Genomic DNA, 6036 nt, shown 5'->3' with positions numbered 1-6036 from the left:
AGAGCTTAGCATGCAAGCATGAAGACCTAAGTTCAATTCCCAGGCACAGGCATTTGGGGGAGGCAGGGACTGAGTAAATAGAAAAGCTAGGCATGATGAGATGAGTTTGTGACCCCAAATCTGGGGCAGATTCCTCAGGCTGGTTGGCCAACCAGCCTACATTACTCAGTAAGTTTCAATTCAGTAGAGAACCTGGCTCAAAGGGTAGATGAAAGGTTCCTAAGAAATAACACCTGAGGTTGCCCTTTGCTTCCACAACCACAGGAGCATGTGTGCATCTGTGTTTACACACATGGAAAAGGAGTCGGCAGGGGATATATAGGTGGCACAAAGGAAAAGGTGATTGCCTTATACACATGAGGACCAGAGTTCTAATACTATGACACCCATTTTTTTAAAAAGCCAGATATGGCTATGCAAGGTTGCAATCCCACTTAGCTTTGCAGGATGGCAACAGGTGCTTCCCAAGAGCTTCCTAGCCAGCCATTCTGGTCAAAATGGTGAACTTACAGTTCCAAGAGAGACCCCGTTTCAAAACAATAAGACAGAGAGTTACAGAGGCAGATATATGTCTTTGTCTTGCTCTGGCCTCTGGATTCCAGTGACTATAATAGGTGACCAGATGCTTCAAACTCCTGACATCTTGACCTTTCCACTGTGATAGACTAGACATACCTGCACTGTGAGCAAAATAAACCCTTTCTCATTCCTTTGTCAGGTCATCTTATCTCAGCGACCAAGAGTTACTAAGAACACAGTGGGTGGTAAGTACAGTAAGAATGATCTGATGGCACCAAACTGTATGTTCAAACATGAATAGCATGGCTAATGTCATGTTTTCCATATTTACCATTGGTTTATATTTTAATATTTTTATTATTTTGAGAACTTTATGCAGCACATTTTGATTATATCCATCTCTGCCCCAATTTCTCCCAGACCCACTCTCAACTCATACAATGTCAAGTTGTCTATCTGTCTTTCTGTTTTCAGCCTGTCAAGTCCAATTTGCATTGCTCAGTTAGGAAGGTGTAAGGCCTGGTCTGCAGTATGGTAGATTATTCAGGTGTCCCACCATTAAAGAAAATTGTCTTTTCCTTCTTCCAGCAACTCTCAAATGCCAATAGCTCTGCAGTTAGAGCTGGGCTTTTGTACCACAGTCTCTGTGAGCTTATATGTATATCTGCCCAGTGTTGTCCGGAAAACACTGTTTCTATGAAGTCATCTATACCTCTAGCTCTTACCATCTTTCCACCCCTCTTCACCATAAGCCTTGGTGTGGGGAGCAGGGACATGACACAGTTGTCCATTAGGAATGCACATGCCATAGACTTTTATTCTCTACGTGTTAACCAGTTGTGAGATTTGTGTTAACTGCCACCAAACACAAGAAGGAGTTTCTCTAATGAGGGCTAATCTATGGGTACAACACTAAATCATTAAGAATCATTTTAATATTATGCTAGTTAGCAGACCTACTACTATTTACCACTTTTTAATTTTTTTTTAATGATACATAATTAGCCAGGCAAAGTAATGCATGCTTGCAATCCCAGTACTCAAGGGTGGAAACATGCAGATTACATTAAGTTTGAAACTAGCTGGAGCTAGTAGCAAGATCCTGTCTCAAAATAATACAAAATTTTACCTACTCATGGCACCACCCCATTCAGTAACAAACAATTTGAGGATTGGATCTCTTTTATATTTTGACCACTGTTCTCAGTGGTATATATGTGGCAGCCACCATCAAGGTTAATCTACAGTCAATGAAACTTGTATTTTTTTTAAAAGGGATTATAGAAGCAGAATTACCTATGTCTGCAGGGTTATGAAAATGAAAAGAATGAGGAACAGGAAAAGCAGTCACTAAGAAAGTAAGGAAACACAGCCTTAGGGTGTTCCATCACATGCATTTTGGATATAGATGGAAACAAGTGTGACCTTGAACAAAAGAGACCTCTGAGCAATACTAGAAGTAGGAATGACATAAGATGAGAGACACTGCATCAGTCTACTGGGAAAAAAGAGAGAAAATATCATTTCTACAATTGAGGGAAAGGTAGGAATAACTGGAAATAACAAAATACAATAATAAATATTAATTGAGTTATTATTATTATTAAAAACCACACTAAACATAAGCTGCAGTGCTGGCCTGTGGAAGAACTCACAAGTCTTACTGCAGGAGCCAAAGGCAACATATGGAGAAAATATAAAAATATGCTCCCTAGAGATGCTGCCTCATCAGATGTCAAGCTAAACCTAGATGAAGCAAAGCAAGGTGACTCTAACAGACCTAAGGCCACTCGCAGATCCAAGGGCAAAAGCTGAGACAGCTGGGGACTGAAACATCTCCTGTCACTGATGGCTGGAGTAGATGGCATTGAGAAATGAAAGGGGGAATGTAGTCACTCCTTGATGTTTACTATGCCTGACCTGGAAGTGTAGGGACGCATGTAACCCTGAGCATGGTGGTGCATGCTTGCAATTCCAGCACTGGGAGATAGAGAAATCTCTGAGGCTTGCTGGCTAGACAGCTTCGACAGCCTATCCTACCAGGGGAGCTCTAGGCCAGGGAGAGCCCTGTGTCAAAACGACACAGTCAATGGCTCCTGAAGAATGACACCTGCGGCTGATCTCTGGCCTCCATGTGTACATGCACATACCAAAACAAATATAAACAAGCATACACAGTAATAACAATAAAGATAAAATGAGAGTAGGGATTAGCCCCAACTCTCATTACTGAGACATCCGCGGACAACACAGCAATGACAGTGAGAATGCCCACAGGTCAGTAAAGTGCACCGACATAAACCACTCCAGAGACTGTTTCATGGAACCTTGTCTGTTTTAATGTATGTGTACATCTACTTATGTAGTAGAATCCTATCAACTCTGATTGGTTAGCACATTACCTTGGATATGTGGAACATGGACATTAAAGGAGAATGGAGACCATGGAGAGTGGAGACCAGCTATTGGCTACTCAAGCCAGAATTCAGTGTTCTGACTTTCTGGGGCATGGTGTGCCATGCGTCTTATTCAGAACCACAGTGTGCCAAGTAGGCTAGCTGCCAGGCCATGCCTACATTTTCTCTTCTAAGTTCCTCCTTTGAAATGGTCTGGGGTCCATTTCCTTTGGTGGAGCTGGTCCATTCCCCTGCCTCAGTCCCCATGGTGACAGAGATTAAATCATGGTTTTTGCATCCCTGGTATTTTGTACACCAAGGATGTATTTAAATGGATGGCTGAAGATTGGACAGTTACCTTTTACAATCAAGATTCCTGTGATGACATTTTGCCCATAGTTTGTCTCAAACTATGCTAACTTAAAACTGCATCTCAGTCAGTTGTGTAAACTTATGGCAATGAGAGTCCCCACCTCAGAAGCTGCCTAAAGATGAAATGACTTATGGTGTTAAAATGTTTAGATCCACAGCTGGAAATAGTATATTTTTATAAGCACTGCCTATTGTTCATATAAGTTGTTTTCAATGTCTTTATTTTATTATAAAAGCAATTTCAGGTCCAAAATAGTGGATTTGGTTATGACATTTTCATGCACATATGTACTTGGTTCATATCCAGTCCCCCACTACCCTCTTTATGGCTCCTAATCCCCCCAATGCTTTTCTCCTCTCCCCAAATAGTCATCAATCTACTGACTCTGTGTGTGTGTGTGTGTGTGTGTGTGTGTGTGTGTGTGTGTGTGTGTGTGTAAGGAATATGGGCATATAAGCCTTGCTACTATCCTGTATTTTGCTAAACAGAAAGAATAAAAATAAACCATTCTTAAATATAAAAATGTAGAGCACTAAGTATTGCCACTCAAAAGTTAAGCCTCAGTTGCCCATATATTCAGCAATACAGTACATGGAGCTGCAAGGCTTTTAAGACATGTAAAAATAAAATAATTAGACTATTTTAATGAACTTTCAATTAAAAAATCACTATGAAGCATACCATCTTTAATTTTTAACACTCTTTTTATAATATATGAGAGATTTTTAATTTCTCTTTGTGGTTCAGATTCACTTTTCCTCCTTCATTCAACACATTTTTATCAGCACCATTTTGAGATTTACCTGGATGGCAAGGGGCAGGACACTCTAGAGAAGGTTGGGAGGGTTCTAGAACCCTTGAAGTTTGCTCTCAGTGAATGAGAAAGTGTCAGAGTGGTTTATGCTGAGGAGCAGGAGGACCTGAGAGACATCTTGAAAGAGCGTGTGTGTGTGTGTGTGTGTGTGTGTGTGTGTGTGTGTGTGTGTGTCTCCCTCTCCCTCCCTCTCTCTCTCATAACTGTATAGCAGATTATAAAGGGTTCAAGCTAAAAAAGAGAGAAATTTTTAGGAAACTGTGGCAGGAAATGATCCCATCCTGGCCCAAGATTCTAGATATATTGGAAGCAAAGTAAAAGGGTGGGCAGGGTATGCTAAAGATGGTAGGTGCTTTATCAGTTCTTGCTTTCCTGAAATTCCTTCATGTCAGCTTGCCTTTGTCTTTGCTGTTTTGTCTTTGGTTGGTTGGCTGGTTTGGTTTGATTGGGTGTGGTCTGGTCTGGTCTGGTTTGGTTTTCTGGGGGGGGTTGTGGTATATTTGTTTATGCCCATCTCTGTGATTAAGGCAGAGTAACAACCTAGAAACTATGTAATGAGCAGGGTTATATGACTCTCGTTCTATGTCTGACTCCCATGGGAGAATCTTGACTCTGAGCCTCCACTTCCTTAATCACTTAGTAAGAAAACAACTCTATTTCTGCTAGTCCACGGCACCTCCTTCAGGACCTTCTCCGAGGGTCCACTGGGTAGAGGGCTTCCAAGTTGCCTAACCTCTTGGGAAGACCGATTTGATTGGCTGTAGGGATTGTCTGACTTCAGAATTTTTAAATTGACTAGCTTAGCTGCCATCGGCATCCAGACTTTTCCAGAAGCTTAAGAGTTGTGAAACATTTGCTACCTGCCATTGTGTTTTACTTCTGTACTTAAAAATCATCTTTTCATATTCACTTCATTGTGGCAGTCTTTGGTGTTTTCTCCTCATACTGGACTAACAACCACCTCACTCACACAGTCTTTTGGTTGATGAAGGGCAAGGAAGGGAGTCACAGCACAGGGGACAAACCCTTTCTGGAGCGAGAATACTGGGATGTGAAAGTAGCTCTAACTCTTGCTTTGTGGCCCCCGGGAAAAAAAATCCTCTGTGCTCAGTTTCTCATGTCTGAAGTGAGGACAACAATGTCTCACCTCACAGGATGGAAAGCTGATGGCTGATCGGCACCTGTCACACTGACTAACACTCTGAGTCCCAAGACAGTAGATCCATGTGTTCAGTCTTCCTTCCTCCTGCTCAAATAGGAAGCTTCATCTCTACTGTGAAAGAATTCGAGGCTGGCGAGATGGCTTAGTAAAGGACTCACCACACAAGCGTGAGGGCCAGGGGTCAGATAGCCAAGTGTCTTGACACCACCTGTAACCCCAACACTAAGGAGGGAGAGACAGCATTCCTGGGACATCCTTGCTAATCATTCTACCTGAACTGGCAAGCTCCAGGTTCATTGAGAGACCTTGTATCAAAAAAGGTGGAGAGTAACTTGAGATGACACTCCATGTCAGTCTCTAGCTATACACACACTTCACAAATGGAAACGTGTATAGGTATATGCATATGTGTATATATATATATATATACATATATACAAATATATGTAAATATATGTATATATATACAAATATATGTTTACATATACATACACACACAAAGAATTTTTAGAATGCTGAGTACTTTAAATCTCTCTGCTGCTTCCAAGGAATTCTGTTTAACAGTAAAAGGACATCCATTCCCTGTCTGAGATGGTTTACTGCAGATGACTTAAGAAATTGTACCTTTTAATCTCCATGGCTTTAAATTTCAAATCACAATAAAGTTCACAAGTCAAGGATCTGCTCATTGTCAGCAGTCTGTGTTTAAGGACATGCTTTGTAGGATGGGGTGTGTGTGTGTGTGTGTGTGTGTGTGTGTGTGTGTGTGTGT

The 6036-nt window shown here is 41.4% G+C and overlaps 1 protein-coding gene across 1 annotated transcript in view; it reads left to right on the top strand.

Moving 5' to 3' along the window:
- The first annotated feature begins 622 nt into the window (after positions 1 to 622).
- Chrm3 (cholinergic receptor muscarinic 3) overlaps positions 623 to 6036 on the top strand; it is a 75063-nt gene continuing 69649 nt past the window's right edge. The window contains exon 1 of the mRNA XM_029468252.1: positions 623 to 764. The gene's annotated coding sequence lies outside the window, so the exon portion shown is untranslated. The remainder of the gene's footprint in view (positions 765 to 6036) is intronic.

This window comes from Mus caroli, chromosome 13 (genome assembly GCF_900094665.2).
Source record: "Mus caroli chromosome 13, CAROLI_EIJ_v1.1, whole genome shotgun sequence".
NCBI classification, from domain to species: Eukaryota; Metazoa; Chordata; class Mammalia; order Rodentia; family Muridae; genus Mus; species Mus caroli.
The sequence above is the reverse complement of the archived record's forward strand: the minus strand, read 5'-3'. Positions and strand labels throughout refer to the sequence as shown.